This window comes from Indicator indicator, chromosome Z (assembly GCF_027791375.1).
Source record: "Indicator indicator isolate 239-I01 chromosome Z, UM_Iind_1.1, whole genome shotgun sequence".
Taxonomy (NCBI): domain Eukaryota; kingdom Metazoa; phylum Chordata; class Aves; order Piciformes; family Indicatoridae; genus Indicator; species Indicator indicator.
Window position 1 is genome coordinate 56,827,632 of NC_072053.1, and position 24,557 is coordinate 56,852,188.

The window sequence follows — 24,557 nt, forward strand, 5'->3', positions numbered from 1 at the left end:
AAAATATTTCTAACAGCATTTTTGACACAGCCAGAATCTTTCAAATGACTTTCAAATAGAGCTCTTAGCCAATCTTAACTAACCAGCAGAGTTCAGCCTCTTTTCTTTGCCTGAGCTTTGGGGTTATTTTCTGTATGAATTCAGTTTTTCAAAAACTGAAGACACAGTCAAGTTCCAATGTGCTGATTTTATCTTAATGTGATTTAACTATTAGGCAAAAAAAGAAAGCAAAGAAAAAAGTACTGATTACAAAGGAGAGATTTCTGAAGGGCCATGACAGTCTAAGTAATACCACATGGGAAGAAAATGAAACACAAAACTATTCCCTATACTAGAAGTAATTTTTGGTGTTATGCCTCTTTTAGAGCATACTCACTTTAGATGGCAAAACATTTCACAGCTTTTTCTTGAAATAAGTAAAGTCATAGCATTTGTTAGAATGGAGTTTAACAACAAAAGAGTCTTACTTATATGAGTTTTTTTATGCTATCTCTTGAACGAGTTGACAAAGTATATGAGTAGGTTTTCAAATACTGAAAAAAAAATTCTTCAGTGTATAGGAGTTTGGAAAACCTCTCTGGACTTGTCCAAACAAAAATCTAAGACGACTTCTATCTCTGTGTGGTCAGAAGTTGAATTCTGATCTTTCAGAAGACAGAAATGTTTACTATGTCTTTAGCCAAAGAGAGGCTGATGTTTAGAAGTGATAAGCAAGGACATCCAGTGTCTAGCAATCACTAAGGAGGCTAATGATATAGAAGTGTGACATAAACATCTATTGAATGTCAAAACCCAGGAGAACAAATTTTGAAAAACAAAATCCTAACTTTTGTAAATGGTATGCTTAAACTTATTCAATGTATCTGAAAAAAAGCTCAAAACCAGTGTTTCCTATAATGTTTCATCTTTTCCCTTTTCATCAGTGAAAGAACTTTTACAAAGAAAAATTAATCTTCTAACTCTGGAGCTCTGTGTAGATTACAACTGAAATCTGGAGCTGTCCAATCCAAAATAAAGAACAACATGATGGAGATGTCTAGGATGAAAGAAAATGGCTGCTTAGAAGTATCATATATTTAAGTCTGGTATAGTGGTTTTGTCACTTGACTAGTAAATGTTCACACATTCTAGTAAACTGATGCTTAGACTCTTCCAGGCAATGGAGGCAAATAGTACAAACTTTTCTTGAATTATAACAGGAATCTCCATATAGATAGGCCAGTCAGTCTCACCTCCATACCCAGTAAGATCATGGAGCAGATCCTCCTGGAGACACTGCTGAGGCAGAAGAATAACAAACAGGTGATTGGGTACAATCAGCATGAGTTTGCCAAGGGCAAATCCTGCCTGACACACCTGGCAGCCTTCTATGACAAGGTTACAACATTAATAGATGAAGGCCAAGCAGCTGACATGAGCTGGCCAAGCCACTGTCCATCATTTACCACCAGTCCTGGCTCACCAGAGAGGTCCCAGATGACTGGAAACTGGCCCGTGTGATGCCCATCCATAAGAAGGGCTGGATGGAGGAACCTGGAAACTATAGGCCTGTCAGCCTGAGCTCAGTGCCAGGGAAAATCATGGAGCAGATTGTCTTGGGGGCAATCACTGCATACCTGAAGGATAGCCGAGGAATCAGGCCCAGCCAACACGGATTTAGGAAGGGCAGGTCCTGTCTCACCAACCTGATCTCCTTCTATGATCAGGTGATCAGCCTGGTGGATGTCAGGAAAGCTGTGGATGTAGTCTATCTGGAATTCAGCAAGGCTTTTGACACTGTCCCCCACAGCAAACTCTTGGCCAAGCTGTCAGCCTGTGGCTTGGACAGCAGCACTCTGTCCTGGGTTAGGAACTGGCTGGAGGGCCGAGCCCAGAGAGTGGTGGTGAATGGTGCCACTTCCAGCTGGCAGCCAGTCACTAGTAGCGTCCTCCAGGGATCAGTGTTGGGCTCAATCCTGTTCAATATCTTTATTGATGATCTGGATGAGGGCATTGAGTCCACTGTCAGTAAGTTTGCAGATGACACCAAGTTGGGAGCAGGTGTTGATCTGTTAGAGGGTAGGAGAGCTCTCCAGAAGGACCTTGACCAGCTGGACAGATGGGCAGAGTCCAATAGGATGGCATTTAACAAGTCCAAGTGCCAGGTGCTGCACTTTGGCCACAACAACCCCATGCAGCACTACAGGTTCGAGTTGGAGTGGCTGCAGGGCAGCCGGACAGAAAGGGACCTGGGGGTACTGGTCGACAGTAGGCTGAACATGAGCCAGTAGTGTGCCCAGGTGGCCAAGAAGGCCAATGGCATCCTGGCCTGCATCAAGAATAGTGTGGCCAGCAGGAATAGGGAAGTCGTTGTGCCCCTGTACTCAGGTCTGGTTAGACCACACCTTGAGTACTGTTCTGGGCCCCTCTGAAGGAATTGATTTAGCGACCAGAACTCCAGACATTGCTTTACTGATAGAAGGAAATCTTGTGTCTCTGATGAGCTGTAAACCTTGGGAATGGAACACAGCTGTGTAGAAAGTAAAACACAGATAGGTGAGTCCTAACAGTCACTGTGACCTAAGGGAGTTATGCAGAGACCTAATAACAGGAACTAGGTAAAAGTTGTAACATCGAAGATGCAGAATTGTAGAATCCTTTATCTCTTGCCTGACGTTTGTTTAAGCCTTGGAAAAACATATGCATTCGTGTGATACTTTCTCTCTGTAGCAAATCATGAAGTTACAGCTGTTGTTTGGGCATACTAATGACCAATTACAAGCTGCCTTTTGATATTATGTTAACCTATATAAAGGAAAAGCTTTGTACAATAAACTGACACCTTGTGTGCATCAAGCTTTGTCCTGTCTCTGCATCGCAGTACCCCTCAATTTAAGAAGGACATTGAGTTACTTGAACATGTCCAGAGAAGGCTGGTGAGAGGTCTCAAACACAAGCCCTGTGAGGAGAGGCTGAGGGAGCTGGGGTTGTTTAGCCTGGAAAATAGGAGGCTCAGGGTTGACCTTATTGCTCTCTACAACTATCTGAAAGGAAGTTGTAGAGAGGTGTGGTTGGTGTCTTTTCCCAGGCAACCAGCACCAGAACAAGAGGACACAGTCTCAAGCTGCACCAGGGCAAGTTTAGGCTTGAGGTGAGGAGAAAGTTCTTCACAGAAAGAGTGATCCGCCATTGGAGTGTGCTGCCTAGGGAGGTGGTGGAGTCGCCGTCCCTGGAGGTGTTCAAACAAGGATTGGATGTGGCACTTGCAGCCGTGGTTTAGTTGGGTGATAAGTTGGACTTGATGATCTCTGAGGTTTTTTTCCAACATTGTTGATTCTATAATTCTATGACATTGCAAGCACCAATATAGGCTGGGCAGTGACTGGTTCAAGGGCAGCCCTGAAGAAAAGGACTTGCGGATGCTGGTGGATGAGAAGCTCAACATCAGTCACCAGTGTGCACTTGCAGCACAGAAAGCCAATCACATCCTGGGCTGCATCAAAAGAAACATAGCTAGCAGGTTGAGGGAGGTGAGACCCCACTGCATCCAGTTCTGGAGACCCTATTGCAGGAAGGATCTGGAGGTGCTGGAACGTGTCCAGAGAAGGACCATGAGGATTATTAGAGGGCTGGAGAACCTCTCCTGTGAGGACAGACTTAGAGAGTTGGGACTATTCAGTCTGGAGAAGAGAAAGCTCCAAGAAGACCTTATTGTGGCCTTCCAATATCAGAAGGGGGCCTACAAGAAAACTGGTGAGGGACTTTTTTAGGCTGTCGGATAATGATAGGACTGTGGGGAATGGAACAAAACTAGAAATGGGTAGATTGAGATTGGATGTTAGGAAGAAGTTTTTCACCATGAGGGTGGTGAGAAAATGGAACAGGTTGGCCAGGGAGGTGGTAGAAGCCCCATCCCTGGAGGTTTTTAAGGCCAGGCTGGGTGGGGCTGTGAGCAACCCAATCTAGTGTGAGGTGTTCCTGACCATGGCAGTGGGGTTGGAACTAGATGATCCTTGAGGTCCTTTCCAGCCCTAACAATTCTATGATTCTATGATTCTGTATAAGGAAGAAACTGACATTCGCACAATACTGAGAATTAACAAGATATAATCAACTTACTTAAAGACTCAGAATGAAATTTTTACTTCATGCCAGCAAACCCCAGATCCAGCTGGACATTTAATTTTCCTGTTTCAAGAACCTCAGAAATGTTTTTTTTTACAAAGAAAAGAAATTTTGTAATATTGCATTGAAAAAGAAACACATTGATTCTTTTGTTCATGAGTACCCACGAATACTGGTCACTCCTTCAGACCCTTCCTTTAAGACCTAGTTTATTACCCCTAGAAAAAAATTTAACAGTGTCATAAAATCTGCATGTAGGAATGTGTGTTTATACTTCATACCAGCTTTAGAAACCAACTGGACAACAATTCTCCAGTAATGACTCAGACATTTCTAATAATCAGCTTATCACTTCAAGGTAAATCTCATCAGTGAAGAAAGAAAGTGGTCTTTGGGCCTTAAAACAGAAAAGATGTTATGTGACAAGTAGAAAAAAATTGCTTTAGAAGATACAGTCATAATCTGGGAAGAAAGTTTTCACTGCAAAGCAGTTCATTAATTTTTCACTTTTTCTGAATAAAATGCTTTTGAACTTGAATTTCCTCACACAACTGAGGAAAAAGAAAATACCGAAATCTTAGTTTGTTCTCTCTTATATTGTTTTCCACATTTCCATGAAAATAAGAGCTTTCCCACCTTCCTTTGCCATTCCACATGCATCATCTCTTGGGGAAAGGGAAGGTTTGGAAACCTTAGGAAGGTTTGGGAAGGGAAGGTTTGGGAAGGGAAGGTTTGGGAAGGTTTGGAAAGGTTTGGGAAGGGAGGTTTGGGAAGGGAAGGTTTGGGAAGGTTTGGAAAGGGAGGTTTGGGAAGGGAAGGTTTGGGAAGGTTTGGGAAGGGAAGGTTTGAGAAGGGAAGGTTTGGGAAGGTTTGGGAAGGTAAGGTTTGGGAATGGAAGGTTTGGGAAGGTTTGGGAAGGTTTGGGAAGGGAGGTTTCAGAAGGGAAGGGAAGTTTTTGGAAGGGAAGGTTTGGGAAGGTTTGGGAAGGGAAGGTTTGGGAAGGGAAGGTTTGGGAAGGTTTGGAAAGGTTTGGGAAGGGAGGTTTGGGAAGGGAAGGTTTGGGAAGGTTTGGGAAGGGAAGGTTTGAGAAGGGAAGGTTTGGGAAGGTTTGGGAAGGTAAGGTTTGGGAATGGAAGGTTTGGGAAGGTTTGGGAAGGGAAGGTTTGGGAAGGTTTGGGAAGGGAGGTTTCAGAAGGAAAGGGAAGTTTTTGGAAGGGAAGTTTTGGGAAGGGAAGGGAAGGGAAGGTTTGGGAAGGGAAGGGAAGGTTTTGAAAGGGAAGGTTTGGGAAGGGAAGGTTTGGGAAGGTTTGGGAAGGTTTGGGAAGAGAGTATTCGGAAGGGAAGGGAAGTTTTTGGAAGGGAAGGTTTGGGAAGGGAATGTTTGGGAAGGTTTGGGAAGGTTTGGGAAGGGAAGGTTTGGGAAGGGAAGGTTTGGGAATGGAAGGTTTGGGAAGGTTTGGGAAAGTTTGGGAATGGAAGGTTTGGGAAGGTTTGGGAAGAGAGTATTCGGAAGGGAAGGGAAGTTTTTGGAAAGGAATGTTTGGGAAGGGAATGTTTGGGAAGGTTTGGGAAGGTTTGGGAAGGGAAGGTTTGGGAAGGGAAGGTTTGGGAAGGTTTGGGAAGGGAAGATTTGGGAAGGGAAAGGAAAGGAAAGGAAAGGAAAGGAAAGGAAAGGAAAGGAAAGGAAAGGAAAGGAAAGGAAAGGAAAGGAAAGGAAAGGAAAGGAAAGGAAAGGAAAGGAAAGGAAAGGAAAGGAAAGGAAAGGAAAGGAAAGGAAAGGAAAGGAAAGGAAAGGAAAGGAAAGGAAAGGAAAGGAAAGGAAAGGAAAGGAAAGGAAAGGAAAGGAAAGGAAAGGAAAGGTAAAAATATTGCTTCAAAACATGAAAAAAGATGTGGATCATGAGACCAGCATTTGCCAGAAGCAGCAGCAATTTTTATGCAGAACCATTAGCCCATTAATTCCATCTATGGTTATAGCACCCTTTCTAAAGGGGTTTTAAATCCCTTATCTGAGGAATAAATAATTTCCTCTGAAATATAAGATCTTTCCACTTTTCAGCACCCACATGGTTTTGAAAGAAAGTTTGCATGTGAAAAGTAATTTAATCTTCATGATATGGAGTAAACAGAGGTCCATATCACTTGCTTTTTTTTTTTCCATTTTTCTTATTGGCTCTTTCCATGCAGAAATACGTCAACAGCACTCATTTTGCTTAGGGTGTTATTTTGAAATCTGTTAGGTGATGCCTAAAACATTTGGCACTACTTTACAGAGAGCTGTAGCCCCTTCACTCCAGATCTTCACAATAGAAAAAAAAATATCACTTCAGCACATATGCATCTGGTGATTCTTGCAATTTACTGTGTAACTTACTCAAGATTACAAGGGAAATATGAGGCTGAATATGAAATTTAAATTCCAATTCTCAATCCAGTCCTTCAAGCATAAGCCAATTCTTCCGATGTAGAGATATAGAGTAAAAAACACAAAGATGGAGCTATTATCTGCAGATTTACAAAGGGAAGTAGACAGTCAAAAAAGGTTTTAACAGTTAAAGATGCCATTGGATTAAAATCTATTATTTTTTATTTGAGTATATGTAGTATAAATGTTTTTGAAGTCTAGCTATTTTGAAAAACAGCAGCATGCAGGGAAAAAAAATCTTAAAGCACTGCATTGTTTTTTTAATGACAATTAAATAAAAATAGTCTCTTATTTGATAGATACTAAGGACCAGGAGTTAGAATGCAGTGTTCCCAGATGCCAGGCAGATATCAGTGCAATCCGTGTGACTATTTGATGTTAAGCTTCTTTGGAAAATCTGGTTGAATAAAAGAGCTCTGTTAACTACAGCTGCAGAATGTATCTCTGCTTGGAGACAAATACAATAAAGACCACCAGCCATGTTTTCCTTTTGTGTACTGATATCTGCATAGCTATCTCCTTTACACTTGGGCTCTTTGCTGCTTTTTCTGCCGGAAGCAGATTCAGCAATTAAAATAAGAGTCACGGATGGAGTTCAGGAGGATGAAAGGTTTTTCACTTACGCGGCATTTGCCACTGGACAAGCTGGAGGAGCACACCCTGCTGCTCCAGCCACACATGACAGATGGGCTGGAGCACAAGGAGAATGAGGCAGTGTTCCTTCCTCTCCAAGGCCAATGGGTAGAGCCAAACATGATACCAGGTCAGGATTGTCCATCAGTTTTGTATAGAGAGTGGGCAAGATAGATATTACAGGAACAATGACCTTCTTCTGCAGGATCCCTGTGACACCCAAGATTGCAGCCTAGATCAGTAAGTGAAATGACTGACATCAAATTTTCAAGGAAGCAGCACAGCCACATAAGGAAAAGTTTATTTGCCCTAGATCCTACCACAAATCTTCTGATTTACTAGTATTTTCCAACCCAATATCCACACAGAAACACCAGTGTGTTTTGAAGCTCTGTTAACTCAACACTGCCCTTTTCTGGCACAGGTGTGATGGAGACAATATTACTTTACGAGCATGAAACTTGAACTATGAAAATTAATTCTTGTTAATTATGAGAAATTATTAATAACTAATCACTACTTTATATACAGATTTTAGTGCATGACTATGAAATATATCCCATAACTGGTTTAGTATTTACAATTTGAACCCAATTAGAATATTTACAGAATTAATTTCAATTAAAGGAATGTGAAATTCCATCACTTGTCCATCAGATGGTGACTCAACAAGACATTTGCGTCTTTATATACATTAAAATGTGCCAGAAGAAATTCAAGCAGAGGCTTGAACTAGGCACCAGCTTTAAACTGAATGTTAGCTTGTGGAAAGCATGTGAAAGACACACTGCATCTTTTGTTTGTAGCGAAGCTAATTGCTAGGCTATGCTAGGTGGCTGCTGCCTGTGTCTGCCCAGGACTGGTTCTGGAGCTGGTCTGTGCTGAGGTGGAGTGGGGGGCTCCCAGGGCTGAGGCTGTGGCTAAGCTGCTGGCAGGCCCACAGCACAGTTATTCCCTCCCTATGACAACAGTGGCGACAACCTTCTCCTTCTATGGAGATAGGAGGACTGGGACTTTTGCTGGTCGGCAGGTCCCTGCCAGAGGCTCAGGCATGCAGGACTGGCACAGGCTCCCTGGAGAGCGGCCCTGGAGGGGTCAGCCCAGCAAGGCGGGGTGATGATTCTGCACTGCAGCAGGTGGGGCCAGATATCTCCAATCTGGAGCGGCCGGTGGGGCCCTCGGGGTCAGCCCACACTATAGGGGGCTGGGGCTGCAGAGCAGATGTGGACGTAGTAGCGGGGTGCAGCTGCGCGGAATGGTGGTAGCATCCCCTTGGCTCAAAGAGAGATGGTGGGACTCTCTCGGTAAGTCCCAAATTCAAGTTGCCCTGGGGTTTACCAGGCTGTGGAGCAGCAAAGTGGTTCCCTTCTCTTCTGCGATGGGGTGGCGTTGCTCAGATGTGTCTGAGCGCTGTTTCTGCTTTCTGAGCTAAACACACACACAGTTATGCTCCTCAGTCTGCTGCTTATGGCTGTAGCAATGTTTGGACTACCAGGGTTTGGGGTAGGCTTTCCCCTCTGGGCTGAGGATTACCCTTGGGGTCCAGTCCTCTTTAAGACATGGAGGGCTCTCCTTCCAACTGATGGAACTGGGAATATGGCACTGGCTCCTGTAGCTTCAGCGATGGACTCTCCTTTGCAGTTTCTGGGGTAAACTAAGCCATAACGGCCCTTCCCAGGTGCTGGCTTCTTCTCCATACTGCAGAGGCTGCTACTATGCATGCATGTGGAGCTTGATAGAATCAATAGCAATGGCTATGGAGCTTAGCAGCAAAGGCTTAAACACTGTGAGCTTACAAAGCTCTGGCAAAGAGAGAGAGCTTGGTAGCAGAGAGTGACTTGTTTACAAGTTGGGGTAATACTTGTAAGTTTCTCAAGGCTGAATTTGGACAATGGGCATTCTTGTCAACAGACAGTTTCAACCTATAGAAAGCATGAAGCTAGAATTACAGTCTTACTAGGCAGTTGCATGAGCATCCCATGCGATGGGTACATGCAGTTTTTTACCACTTAGAAGGCAACTCGGGATTGTTTATGCTGTCTGGTTGGCGCCTGGGCCTTTGTCCCAGCTCTGGTCTGAGTACCCACTCCAGAAAGGAGGGTGGAAAGGGGAACTTGCCCAAACATGCTGGGACAAGTTTTACAGTATTTGGGGAATAATTCTGGCATATGGTGCCTTCACCATACAGGAGAATGGAAACTGGCTCTTCCTTTGACTATGGCAAACTGTGATCAAGAGTTTGAAAAGCATACAGCTGTTGCAGTTTACTTTTTACAGTCACACAGAAACCAAGAAAGAGATGCTGAGTGAGCTACAACCTGAAAACAATTGGAGTCCTAAGTAGATTTACTGTTATTGTAAGGATTTTTTGTTTTTAATATTCCAGATCTCAATACATAAGGAAATTCTCAGTCTTTGAATCTACAGCCTATTTATTATGAATTGTCCTCAACTCCATTATTGCTTTTAAACAAAAGCTTTTAATGGTGCTGTGACCTTCTTTTCTTCAACAGGAGTTCTTTTAATCTTTGAAGTACTACAAAAACCAAAAGTGAATCTAACAGCCCACATAAATTCAGGTCTGAACTTTGAACCAGTAAGTAAAGATTTGCTTTTAGCTTAATTCAGTCTAGTGTTTTTCATACAAAACAAATTCTAAACATAATTTATGTGTGTGTCTGTTTACAAAATGACTATGCATGTATATATGTACATAACTACAAAAAGACAGCAACAGACACTAGCTGAATGCTCAGGGGGCACTGAGGTTTGCATTGGCAGGCTCATGTGAGCGTGAAAGGCCTGTGTTTAAGATCAAACACTGGGAAAGAAAAGGGGGCTGAAAAAGTATCCAAGTCTGACTATTCTTCAGAGATCTGACTACATACCTCGTTTCCCCACCTCCTGTCTGAGATAAACAAAGCAAACCTACTGCATGAGAATACCATTTGTATTCTTGTAAGAACACCACCTGTATTTCTTTGCTAAACCTGGCCAAGTCTACATGTAATAGGGCCAAAATTTGCAAAAGCATTTATAAAGCTTGTTATTACAGTTATACCTTTTAATTAATGGTATGAATCTCTAAATTATATTTCTAATTAGATTTTAAGGTTTTTTTACTTGTATTGATTACTGTATTCATTTTCCTCTTTGCCATATGATAAAACTTTGTCACTAATTCTCTTCTTGCCACTATCTCTCAGACTTGGGTTTCACTAGTTATCTCATTTATTAGCAAAATCCAACAATACAGCCTTCACTGATTTCTTGGTCAGTCTTGAGAACCTGTCCTGCAGACAGTATCTCTCAAAGAGTGTTCTTTGAAAAGATATCCAAAGAATATAGCAAACTAGAGTACATTATTTAAAATTAAAATAGCCTTGAATATGCGTTTTCCTGTGGTGCAATACTCTTCACTAGATAAGTGGCCAAAACAAAGGTCCATCTTTTCTTTGTAGTTGTATGAAACTGATGGAGGAAGAAAGTAGAAAGTGTTCAGGGAAAGGAGACACAGTAGCTGTGCTTTTGAGAAAACACTTGTGGGATCACCAATTGCTTTATCGTCTCAAACAGGGTGTGACATGGCCTGATGGCGTGACCTAAGAGCACAGCAGCTGTGCCACTGAGAGGCCAATGTGCACACTGCATTCTGCACAGCTCTGAAGGTACTGCCCCTGCCCTGAAAGGGGTGATGGGGGAACAGCAACTTCTGGGCAGCCACATGTGAGCAGCACACTCAGCCGTTCCAATCTGCATATCTGATGGCGGATATGCAGAATTTTTAGCAGGGCCTGTTGTGATAGGACAAAGAATAATAGTTTTAAACAAAAAGAGGATAGATTCAGAAGATATAAGGAAGATTTTTTTATTATTATGAGGATGGTGAAACGGTGGGATAGATTGCTCAGAAAGGTGGTAGATGCCCCACCCCTTGAAATATTCAAGGTCAGGCTGGATGGGGCTCTGAACAACTTCGTTTAGTTGAAGATGTCTGTGTTCATTTCTAGGGGATTGAATTAGATAACCCTTAAAAGTCCTTTCCAATACAAAGTATTATTCCATTATTCTAGTATTCAATGATTCCATGACAGTGCCAGAAAATTTCAGCTTCAAGGCTAATACTATTCTACTGCATTTTCTTTGCATCTGGATAACACTTTAAACATGCAGTTTAGACAGAACTCATGCAATCATTATACCACCAAACCTCACTGAAATTACCTAATTCCTTTATATAAACTGTCACAGGAAATACTATGTATGCATGACAAATCACCTTAAGGTTCTTTTACCACAAGACCAAGCAAGCTCTTGGCAGATATTCCTCTTAAAAAATTCACCTTTAACCTATGTGGCAGTTTTAGGCTGTGCCTAGAAAATTTTCCACAGATCTTGAACAGAAAGTAGTAAAATATAAATAAATCAGTATTGGATGTAAAAAGAAAAATAATGATAAGGTCTAAATAATCCCATTGGACAGATTACTAACATAAACTAGTTGTGTATACTAACTTTCTCTCTTTTTTGCTTCCTTTGCTCTAGAAGATACCAGCTCTGGCTCCTGCTGGCTTTGCTGACCCTGGCTGCATTGCTTTGTTGTGGCTGAGTATTAACAAACAACTCTCTGCTCTTTCTCTTTTCCCATGTACACTGGGAGGATGGAAAGGAGCAGGCAGTGGGGAATCTATTGGTAGTCCCCTGGTTTGTCCAGCGGGGTTCTTGTGCAGTTTATAAATACCTCTAAATATTGTATGTTGTATATTTTGTACATATTCATTGCATTCCATTTCTAGATTGTAGTTTTGCCCGTAAATACAGCAAAACTCCAGCTAAGAGTTACAGGAATTTGTCCTTCACCTACTGAAAAAAAGCATTTCCCTCTATCTCCTGGTAGAAAAATACAGCTGAACAGCTTAAAAGCTGAGAGGGTGCCCAGAAATATTTTTCTCCCAAAGAGGAAATTATAAAAAGGTCATAGCTGTCTTTGAAATCACAACATTAGATTCAGCAGACAATGGACAACATTTTGCTCTAAATCTGCACACCTGTATAACAATGGTCAGAGAAAGGAGTGGAATTTGATAATAATAATAAAAAAATATTCTCAGGATGATAGTTTCTTTTGTTCAGAAAGCTGAAATTGGCAAGGCCTCATTTCCATGGTTTTCTGTTCTCAACCGTGATTAGGACTGTGGAATGAACTTTCTGATTACAAAACAGCTCTCAGAAATGTGACTAACCAGTAATTCCTCACATGTACTCTCTTGCAGCAGTCTGCTTGCATTCTCCACTTGCTTCTCACAAACAGAATGTCAAATCTCAAAAAAACCTTCATCCATCAATGTTCTCTCCCTACAGGTTTTACAAGCATTCTGAGGCTAAAGAAAACACGAGATTCTCTGATGGAAAGAAGTCTGCAAGAATGATGCTCCATTTCATTCTTTTAAAGGAAAAGACATTTTCCTCATTTATTCCATGTGTGAATTTTTGAGTTTTGAGTGTTTTGGTTGGTTCGGGGTGGGGGTTGTTTTTTGGGGGTTTTGGGTTGTTTTCTTTTTTTTTTTTTTTTTTTTTTTTTTGGTTGGTTGGTTGGTTTTGTTGTTTTGGTTTTGGGGTTTGTTTTGGTTTTTTATTTTCAGTAAAAACTTCTCTAGAGGGTATGTCATATGCAAAGATACATCAGTACAAAATATTTCAATTGCATGCAGAAAAGATTCCGAATCATAGCATAGTAACTTCCAGTTAGTGAGGCTTTTTTATCTGCAAGATCTTTCTAATTGGCTGCTTTCTAATTGCTTGCTGCCAGTACCTCTTGAGGCCAGACAGATCCCTTCTTGCCCCGAGAGGGACAAAAGAATGACACTCGCACAAACGGATTGGTGAGTGATGGAAAGTTTAAATGGAAAAGCAATTGGTGAAACTACAAAAGACTACAAAGCATAGTGGCAAAGAATATCTCAAAGCATAGAGAGTCCCATACATAATACCCAAAGGCTTCCCAATCCTTCCCTTCTCCCACCTGAGGGTATACCCAAAACTCCCAGGGCTCTTTCTTCCCCCTCTCACTGCTAGGCAAGTCTCAGGCTGGCCAGGTCTGAGACTGTCCCACCTCCTTTCTCCTCCTGGCATTAGGCCTAGAAAAGCCTAGGAGGCCTTGACATACTCCCCCCCCGTTACCTGATAAGAGAGCATCTCCTACGGGAGCGGAGAGGGAAGAAAGAGGCAGAGAATGACTTTGCAGATGGCTTTATAGGGTGTAGGATTTATGGGTAGAAATATGCCGTTTCCTGTGCCCACCTTATTGGGTGGACACTCAGGACACCAGAGGTGTAATTTATGTGGCAGCAACAGGAGGCACCCAGCCTAAACTGCCACATTCCACCCCTTATTTCATACCCATAATTCCTGCACCCAAAACATATCATCAAATTAGAAACAATCCTTAGATGACATGTCTGGCAAAGTCCAAGTCTTCATCTCGGCATCCTTCCGAAAGGTCTCTCCCTCGGGCTCAGGTAACAGTTCAGTCCAGCTCTTCTCCCTCATCCTGTGGAACCTCCCAGCGATGCAGAGTTCATTCTTCTGCACTGTGAACTCTTCATGGATCCGATAGACATCCTGGCCACCTGGAAATAACCTCATAACTTCTCAGTCAAACATCTATCTCCATCCACTCAGGCAGCATGTTTCCACCCCTTGGGGCAATCGAATCGGAACAATCAGGCTCCTCAACTCAACTCCTTCCACCCCTGTAGGCAACAGCACGCTGAGACTTTCCAAAGCTGCACGGACCTTTCCCAAGCCCAGTGGTGACCGCTTCCAGCTGCGGCCTAGGCTACATGAATGCACACCACACATAGGCATGCCGCTACCCCTGAGCGATAAGCGTACCGAGGCATGGAGACATCCGGCTACACAGCCCTCCCCCGGGAGAGGGAGTGGCTGCACTGCAACCCACTGAGAAGAGAGGCGGAGCCAGGTGCTAGGCGCCACTTTTGGAACGCGTCCGAAAATCAGGGGAAAGATAACAGTGGCTATAGCCCAATGTATGGAACGACAGAGCCACTGTCACCTCTGCAGCCGTGGTACAGATCAAAACCGCTGCCACCCCTCAGGCCACAAGAGCGACTTTTCCAGCCAAAGCCACACTCACTTCCTGGGCCGCGGAAGCAGCTTTGGAACTGGAGCCACCGCTCACCTCTCTGCTGTGGCTAGCCCCCACCGCCACGGGACAAGCTGACCCTAGTCTGCTTCCAACTGTCCCTCTCCCTTCCTCGGCTCCGCGCCTCTCTGCTTGCCGCTCACGCCATGCGGAACAAAAGGGAAAGGGACAGGCACTGCATTCTTAAGCTTTCCCCAGTTCCTGTAGCTACAGAGTCACCACTGCCACCTTGGAACAGCAGGCAGGATTCTATGCCATGGCTACACACCAGGGTGTCCCTCGGAACCCATAAAATGCCTACATGGTCGCCCCGGCAAAACAAAGTCTTGAGCCCAGCCACCCAAAACTAACAACACCCAGATATCCATTTTAACTTTTCCTCCCCTGCATTTCTCCAATCCAATTTGCAGAGTTCCCCGCAGGAACCATCCTCTGCTACCAATAATCTGTGTTTGTTTGAGGCCAGACAGATCCTCTCTTGCCCCGAAAAGGGCAAAAGAATGACACTCACACAAATATATTGGAGAGTGATGGAAAGTTTAAATGGAAAAGCAATTGGTGAAACTACAAAAGACTACAAAGCGTAGTGGCAAGAATATCCCAAAGCATACAGAGCCCATCACATAATACCCAAAGGCTTCCCAATCCTTCTCCCACCTGAGGGTATACCCAAAACCCCCAGGGCTCTTTCTTCCCCCCTCCCACTGCTAGGCAAGTCTCAGGCTGGCCAGGTGTGAGACTGGCCCCCTCCCCCCCATCCTTTCTCCTCCTGTCATTAGGCCTAGACAGGCCTAAGAGGCCTTGAGATACTCCCCCACCGTTACCCGATAAGAGAGCATCTCCCACAGGAGCAGAGAGGGAAGAAAGAGGCAGAGAATTACTTTGCAGATGAATTTATAGGGTGCAGGATTTATGGGTAGAAATACGCCGTTTCCTGTGTCCACCTTATAGGGTGGACGCTCGGGACACCAGAGATGTATCTCATGTGGCAGTAGCAGGGGACACCCAGCCTAAACTCCCACATTACCTTGAAGGCTATTTTCAGAGTCATTTTGCTGTTCCACAGAAGTCCTTGACTCATTCAGTAGTGTTCAAAGCAATACTGAGCACGGTTCAATTTTTCCACATGATATCAATTACTCAAATGACTATATAGATGCATATATATATATATTTATATATATACACACACACACATGCATTAACATTTTAATGTCCGTCTAATTTAAATTACTACATTTTCAGACTACATTCTTAGTGGTGACAATGATCTCCATAGTGATATTTTATCATTGGATGATACAAATGTAGATCAGTCTTCATTTTCATGTTTCATTGTATTAAGAGATATTGCGCAAAGGCTTTTTTAAGCATTGTGAAACAGTTTTCCACTTGCAGGTCCTTTTTCTTCTGGGGAAATTTTAACAAACTTAAGCCTGGGTTCATAAATAAGTTAGAGCCAGCTGAAAGTCATGAAAGATGACAGAAGCCTTGGTTACATTGACCAAGAGGTGTGAAGAGGGCATGCAGGAAAATTAGGACCTTGGGTTTATGAAAACAGCTTGTTCAGGGTATGAAATGCTGTGAGAGGCTGCTCTGAAGCATGACTTGTGAAGGTTCCACCAAGGGCAAGTAGTCTATTTTAAAGACAAACGTCAAAGCCACAACAGTGTTCCTTTATGATTATCTGCATTTCTTATATTTTTATAGTTCATGTTTATTTTAGACAATTAGTGGTTTCATGTGTCTAAACTGAAATACTATTACACAAGGAATACATTACCATTCTAAAATAATTTTAAAGTACTCTTTACTATGATTACATAGTGCAAATTAAAAGAAAATGCTAGTAGAAAGGTTTTGTTGTTGTACCAAGATTCTAAGTTATTATTAGAACTTAAACATATATTAGATTTTTTGTTCCAGCTTTGCTATGTGTCAGTTTTGGAAATTTTCGAGAAAGGATTCTTCCCAAAATCAAACCAACTCCCATTTGCAATATAGGACTGTTGTTGTGGTCCACACTCAGTACCTATTAGTAAATAACCCTACCATTTTTACCTCTTTGAATATATTAATAGTCTAAGATTAATTTCAACTGAAGTGGAGTTGAATTTTTTTATGAAAGCAAACACTCCAACCTGCCAAAGCCTGTATAGGGAACATAATGTTAAACAAAGACAAACCAGAGTAACTCAAATGAAAGTATAGTTGTCATATACTGAAGAGGAAACATGAACTCTATTTATATGGTGTAATCAACACTCACACTATAGTTTTCTTTGCAAATCTGTGTATTGACAAAATTTAGTAGCATTTATAATCCCTATTATTGCATAAAATGAAGGGCAAGGAGCCTACATACACGCATATATATTTCTTTAAGAAGAAAAATAAAAGGAGGAGAGAAAGAATTCCACAAATAATTTTGTTTAGAAAATATGGACACATCAGTTCTTTCAGAATTTGTGTTATCCATCTGTTCTTTGTATTTTTTCCTGTGGCAGTTTAGGTTGGGTGCCTCCTGTTACTGCCACATAAGTTATACCTCTGGTGTCCCAAGTATCCAACCCAATGAGGTGGACACAGGAAACGATCTCAGAAGATGCTATGGCTCAGTCAAAGGACAAAAGTCTTTATACAGAATAACGTGTCTGCAAATAAGTTGGAATAAAAAGTTGGAAAAAGATTGTCATGGTAGGGCCATGACATGGCCCAGTACAAACCAAGACAGGCCTTCAGATGTCTAGACAGGGTCCCTTTCTCTCCCCTCTTTCCTGCAGAAAGACAGGGCAATGCAGGAAAAAGAACAAAGGAGACAGGACCCCTGCCTGTCTGGTAAAAAAGTTGTTTACCTGGGATAAGAGCACATAAGGTGACCACCCCAGAGACAAGGCCTTTGTTTCTGACTTTTATGGTTATAGCCTGGGAGAACGCCTTTCCACTGGGCAGCTACATGTTAGCTTCAGTTGCCCCATTGGACCACTTGCTCTCTGGCAAGTTGTATATATATCAATTGACTTGGTAGTCACTTTTGCCTTGCTTCAAACCTTGCTTTGAGCCTTGCTTAAGTCTTGTTTTGCTTTTGAGCCTACTTGGACCCGTCTTTTATGAAGCTGCCTCAAGTTACCTTGCCTTGCTTTAAGTGCCTGAACCAGAGCCTGGGATAAAGCCACGAGCCCATACACAGCAAGCCAGAGAAGCCACGAGCCTAGAAGCCAGATCCACCTAGCCTGCTTCCCCTTGCCACTAGAATCGTGCTGTGCCTCAGTTTACTCAGTTTGCCTTTTGGTAAAAGAAATCTGATAACTGGACCTATAGGATGGGGCATATCCAAATATGGCCAGAGGCACACATAGTTCACAGCTGTGTCACAAAGTTAATTACATGTGCTACATGTTTATCTGGACTATCTGGACCCCAGGAAGTGTCCAGGTTTGCACGTTCACAGGTGCTTAAACCATTGTCCGGGTTAGGGCATGTTTTGGGGTTTGACCCTTCAGGACAATGCCGTATATTGATGCAACAAAATATCTGCTTTACAGAGATGGGATGACTTTATACAGATCCTGTTTCACCAGAAATGCTGCTATGGCAAAAGCATTCGCATCCTCCTCTTTTGAAACCCCAGTGACATTTGCTCTTGCTCTAAGTCAGTGCATGAACTAAGGCTCTTGATTCATGGAAACTAAATTAGCAGCAAGGACCACACATTTAAGATGATCTGGTAAACACCAGGGCTATGATGTATTCTCAGAGAGCAGCTTGAGGAAGAGTCAGAATTTTCCTAACTTGACTGTGCTGGAAGACTAGGAGCAGCCAAAGGTGGCTGCATTCCCTAATAGGTAAGCATGTGGACATAGAGGTAGCAACTGTGTCTTAGCAGATGGTTAAGAGCTGCCAGAGGCAAGTCATAGAACCATAGAAATCATAGAATTTGTTTGGATTGCCCATCTGCATCTAGGCTATCTCTTTCCAACTAACCATGTGGACAAGGCAGCTCATAACAGTATGACAGCCAGAATACAAAAAGGTGCTGGATCTAACAGCAGCAGCTTCTCCCTGGCAAAAGTAGATGGCTGGGAGGCCTTGCCCCAGCTGGGCTGCAGCTGGGCCGCAGCTGGGCCAGCTGTACAATCCAGCCAGGACCACTGAGCAGGAGGTGAAGGTTTACCATATACAAGAGGTCAGAAAAAAGTACCAACAAAACAGTGACTCAGAGACAATGTCCTGTGATCCCACTAAAATTATCTACAGCCTTGCAGGCAGAACTAACTATGCCACAGTTTACCATAATGGAAGTCAGAGGAGGGAAAGGTGATTGCTTTAAGCACTGCCATACTTCATCAAGAGCTCAGTCCCACTTAACAATTTTAAGCTGCTGAAATGCACATTGGAAAAAACATGTACTCCAAACATTACTGTGTTTGCAAATAGCAAATAAATAAAATATGGAAATCTTTCTTAAGAAGCATACAATGCACATTGCCTAAAGAAAAAAGGAAATTAACCTCAACATTTAAATACTCTGACTAGCAGCTGCCAAAATTAAATACGTATCTAATTTTCACATTGTAGACTGTCTGTTGACTACTGTTTTTGCATCCTTGCAATATAGTTCAATACAACAAGAGCTAAGAATAGATTTTTGGAGGGGTAAAGGCACAACTGCATGCCTAATTTGCAAGCAAATTTTCATGGCACTGTGTACAAACATAGTAAATGAGCATATAAATATGAGTGTGAATATACAGTCAAGGAATTCTGACAAGCAAAGTGTAATAATTATATAAATATTTTTAGTTCTATCACCGTCTCTCCTAGAAGCACAACATGGCATGACACGAGCAAGAAAATGTCTCCTTTTTTCAGTAATCAAAATGGGTTTTTGATGCTCTCATCTTTCGGGATGAAAACAATCTATCTGCTCAAGACAGATTACCTAGTTCAAGAATTTGCATGTGTGTCGGTGTGAGCTGAAATTCCCCCCCCCCACCAACAATAACCAGGCTAGCTCAGTCTGGAAGCAAATGAAAAGCTGTATTTACAAGCAGAGTCTAAAATCTACAATGAAATGCAATGAATATGTACAAATATACAACATTCACAACATTCACAAATATATACAATCAACAGAAAAGCACAACCAATCTCCCTTTGCTTCCCCCCAAGGGGACCCTCCCAAAGGGGCCTCTCTCTCTCCCGGGAGCTTCCCCCCCAGACCCCCCTGGACAGAGAAGCAGAGTTAGTTAAGCAGAAAGTTGTTAACTTAGCTGCCAAGGTCAGTACGTGTTATCTTCAGCCAAAAGAGAAGAAGAAACAGCAGCCAGACAGCCCAGCAACTGCCCCCACTGCAGAACGCAGAATGTGCAGAGTGCCTACTTTGTTTTGGGTAATAGTTCTTAAACATTTCTATCTATCCAATGGAAGTGTTTAGAACAATCAGTATTTTGCTTTCTTACACCCAATAGTGACTTATTTATACTCTTTCACTTTCTCTGTTCTGAGCTTTGCAAGGAAAAAATAAAAAGACAGTTTCAAACCATCACAGTCCACCTCTTCTAAACAATTCCATTGGCTGCTACTATCATTTATCTAATCTAAAATAATATCTACAACACTAGGTGAATAAAGACCATAGTCCATTCCAGCTATCTCAGATGTAGATGATTTAAAAGAGTCAAATCACAGGAAAAACAGCAAACAGCTTGTTTCCTCGCAGATGGAGCGAAGGAAGGAACAGGGACTCTCAGGTGACTCAGGGCTCGCAGGGTTCGTGCACCGTAGATCTCATGAACTCTCCTCTTGGGCGCGATGCTGTATCTGTGCAACACTCTGAATTTAACCTCTCTCAGCCAAAGTTAGATTTCTTTGTGGAATACACTGAATTTCACCATTTTCTTGCATCACCCAATAGGTGTGACCAGGACCTTCAGCAGAAACCACCCCTCGGACAGGTTTGGCCTCTCCTGAAGGAGAAAATACCCAAACAGTTTTGCCTAACAGATTCTTTTCTCTGATAACAGGAACTCTATCCCCTTCCTCCTTTTGCAACAAATCTGATTGGGCAGGTCCAGCTCGATTCACTGAACCTCTACTATTCACACAAAGCAAGAGACACAAATTCCCTTCTCTGCTGCTAGGTCATACTTCCTAATAAAAATGTCAGGCTGTAGGCTATTGTACACAGAATGGAGGATGACCTTAACAGTCCAAAGGAATGGACTAAAACAGAGAGCACATACAAAAATTGCCCCACACCATTTCAGTTGCTCAAGGCAGTAAGAACATTCCTTTGAAGATACCATGTTTTGTTCATTGCTTTTCAAACATTAGATTCCTTCTCATTGACTAAGCTGACTGTTTTAAATTCTAGACATCATTATCTTTATTAGCCTCCATGTAGTGGGAGAGAGGCTGGATGAATGTCTGGATACTGGCTCTTTTTTGTTGTTTGTTTTGGTTTTGTTTTTTCTAAGCTGACTAATTCCAGTCACTTGGCTCTGGTTTTAAGTTGCATCTCACAATAAGAATGTGTATGACTTGACTGTCTCCATGCTTTGTTATGTTCTTTTGTTGCTTTTAAAATACTGCAATGAATATGGTTATTAATTTATGATTTATGAAATATGAAACATGTTTTTATTAATATTCAAACATTATTAATAACCTTTTTATCAATATTTATATGCCATTTCTAATGTATGGTCATGAAAAATATCCCATAAACTGGTACAATATAACAATTTTGAACCCAATTAGAAAATTACTAAATAGTTATTCAATTAATAACCAAGATTGTAATTCCACCACTTGCCCACCCGATGGTAAACCGACAAGATGCTTACAGCTGTTTAATAGGTAGAAGAGACAGTGTCAGGGCAATACAGTCTTAAAGGAACCTTTTAGAGACTTAAATCAAATTTGATCAGGAGTTGTGGCTCCGGGCATGCCGCGGAGGCTGCTTGTAGATCATAGGTTGCAATACCACTCAAGCTAAGGCCCAGGGATTTTTAAACAGAACCATATCTGGTGCTAAACATGTGAACACTGAAAAGATACACAGTTTCTCTTGTAGCTAATCTGGTTGCTAAGCTACTGCTATGGTGGATACCTGGTGTGGCTGCCTCTGGGACTCAGCTAGGCTGCTGCCTGCCGTGGCTGGTGCTGTAGCTGGTGCCATGGCCAGGTCCTTCCAGGCGGTAGCACTGAGGTCAGCTTTCTCCTCCTGCACCTGTGAGGGCCATAGCTGGAAGCTACTGTGGCATAGCCTTCTGCCAATCAGGCAGATTCCCTTGGATGGCCTTTCTCTCAGGCTCTGTCAGTGCTGCAATCCCGTGGAGGTCAGCAGGGCACTGGGGGGCAGGGGGGTAGTTCCCCATCCAAGGCTGCTAGGGAGCATTGTGGGGGCAGTGTGGAGAGGCACACCTTTTCCCCTGGCTTGGCTCAAAATGAGTGAGCAGCCAATTCTTCTCTATAGCAACTTTCCTATTTCTAAGGATATGAGACGGTCCTTTGTGAAACTGTATGGGACACTCACATATGGTCCCAACTCGGAATCTGCCTGGGTCAGCTTTTGACTTAGGAGGCTGTGGTGTGGCAGTGGCTCCACACCACTGCAAGGTCCTTCATTGCAAGCAGGCACACAAAGGGCTTTGGCTAGCAGGTCTGCAGGTCATGGCTGTAGCATACTATGTTAGGACTTGCTGACAGGATTTCAGGTGAGTTCTCCCCTGCCTGGCTCAAGCTTAGCAGTGGGGTTCAGTCCCTTTAAGGCACTCTTCCTACCAATGGGACTGGGATACCACACAAGGTTGGCTGTAGTTGCAGAGAGGCTTGCCAAGGACTCTTTGGGGGCTTCCAGTTCTTCCCAGGTTGCTGGCTTCTCTCCAGACTTCAGAGGCTGGAATTATGCAAGCAAAGAGTGACTTGTTTACCATTTGGGGAATATTTATACATTACTCGAGCCTTGAATTGGGCAAATAGTCAACCTTGGTAATACCTTTAACCTATACAGCTTCATCTGCTTCCTAATCTGAGCAGAAATAAATCATACAAGCAATTGCCTCACATTGGAGCACCAAAATATTAATTGTTACAGTGTGGTAGGCTGAAATTCCCTTTGCACACTGACAATAACCAGCCTAATTGAGTTCAGAAGCAGGTGAAGCTGTATTTACAGGCAAAACTACAATCTATGATGAAATGCAATGAATATGGACAAATATACACTATTCACAACATTTACAAATATGTACAATTAACAGAGAAACACAACAAAGCCCCCTGACCCCAGAGGGGCCCTGCTTCTTCCACCCTCCCCTCCCTTCTTTCACCTTTCTGCTCAAACTCTTTGAGAAGAAATTAAAGGTATAGCCTTAAAACCACCACACCAAGCGTGTGGCAAGAATTATGCCCAAACTTGGAATAAGCACAGACATCTCACGAGCATTCCCTCAGGTGGATGTGTGATGTTGTTTACCCCAAAAAAGGCAGGTTAGGTTGTTTACCCCATCTTGCTGGCGCCTGGCCTTTGTTTCCTTGGCTCTGTGCTGAGCACCCACTCCAGAGAGGGAAGGGAGAATGCGAGCAAAACATGTTGGGACAAGTTTTGGCAATATTTGGGGCATAATTCTGGGCATAGGTTGCCCTTCATGACAAATACCTATCTCTGTTCCTTTCATGCAATATAATAATACCTTGAAAATGATTTTTATCACCCCTTGTGGTCAAGATTAATCAGAGTGGAAAAGCTGTCTTTTCCAAATTAAACATTTTCACACAGATTTTTATTTGTTTGTTTCCTTGTTTCCAACCATTCCAACTTCCATTCAAAGCTAAGTACTTCAAGAAAACAATCTGTTATCCTGGGTTGGAGCCCAACATATTTCATATCAGCTATTGGTATAAAAAGGCTGTATCATACTGCCGATTATAGGCATGTAATTTATAGCTCTCAGAAGTAATTAAAGAAGAATTAAGGAAGAATCCATACACTTCTACCCCAGTAGTTGTTCAAAGGTTAAAAGTCTTTTGTGATTTAGGTATGTTATCATTTTCCTTCATTTTGATTGCCAGCTTTGAACTATCTCCAAGTTCTACTTTGTAGCACACAACCTTTTCATTATTGCATATAAGAGATGGACTGATTGCTACATATAATTAATACTAATACATACTAATACTAGTACATATAATTACTACTAATAATTAATAAGCAATAATTCCTTTAATTGTTCTATTAAAAAATAAAAGGCTTCTTTTTAATGTTCTCTCTGTTTCAACTATAGGAAAAGTATTAGTGCTTTTTGATGGCTAATCATTCAGCATCATAATAGTTTTCAAACTTCTGCTTTCCCCTTTAGTATAAAAGAGGAAAGAAGCAGGTTGAAAAATGTGATCAAAAAGCAAATTCTTGCATAAATGGTGAAAACTTAAGATACATGTTTGACAAAGCTTGGTTTGTCTTTTGCATATATATTTACAGTTTTCATCTTCTGTTTCCTAAATTATGTTCTGTAATAAAAGATTCCATGTCTGGAAATATTCAGATATATCTTGTATAAGTCATTGAAACGTTAAGCTGAACTTTATCTTCCTCTCCAGCAAACCATCTTTTGAGAAGGTTATGTCAAAATGCTTCTAGGATTTACTAGTTTACATGCTTATTACCGCATGTCATTGTGCTGTAAAAGCATGGACTGTGCAATGTGTGAAGCAACAGCTGATGTGTAAACTGTAAGGATTATTTTTCAGTAATGGGTTTTTCCCTCCAGCATTCCTTAAAACTTCTACATACCAAAGTTTAAGTTATTTCATAGACTTAAGAAATATAGATTTGGGATGCTTTTTGAAACTATACTTTCAAAATTTTCTTTTTCAACCTCAATGTGAAAAACTAACATTTCCAGCTACCAGGCAAGTAAGTAGTGAGGTTTTTAGGTTTTTTTGCTTGATTGCAAATTTTGCCTTCTGAAGGTTCTGCATGCATTTCTCCATTTCTTGCCCACACTCCCTGCACCCCTCCCATATGCTTTTACAAAATATATGAAGAAAGTTAGTTTCACATAATTTTAGTTCAGATATTTTGTTTTTCTAATTACATATATACTTCCAAGCTTTCATTCCTTTGTACATCTTTGTGTTATGTATGATAATATTTATTCCTATTTTTAGGTAGGAAGTTATATGCTTCAGACTTTTCTCAGAGATTTTTAAATGATATTTGAA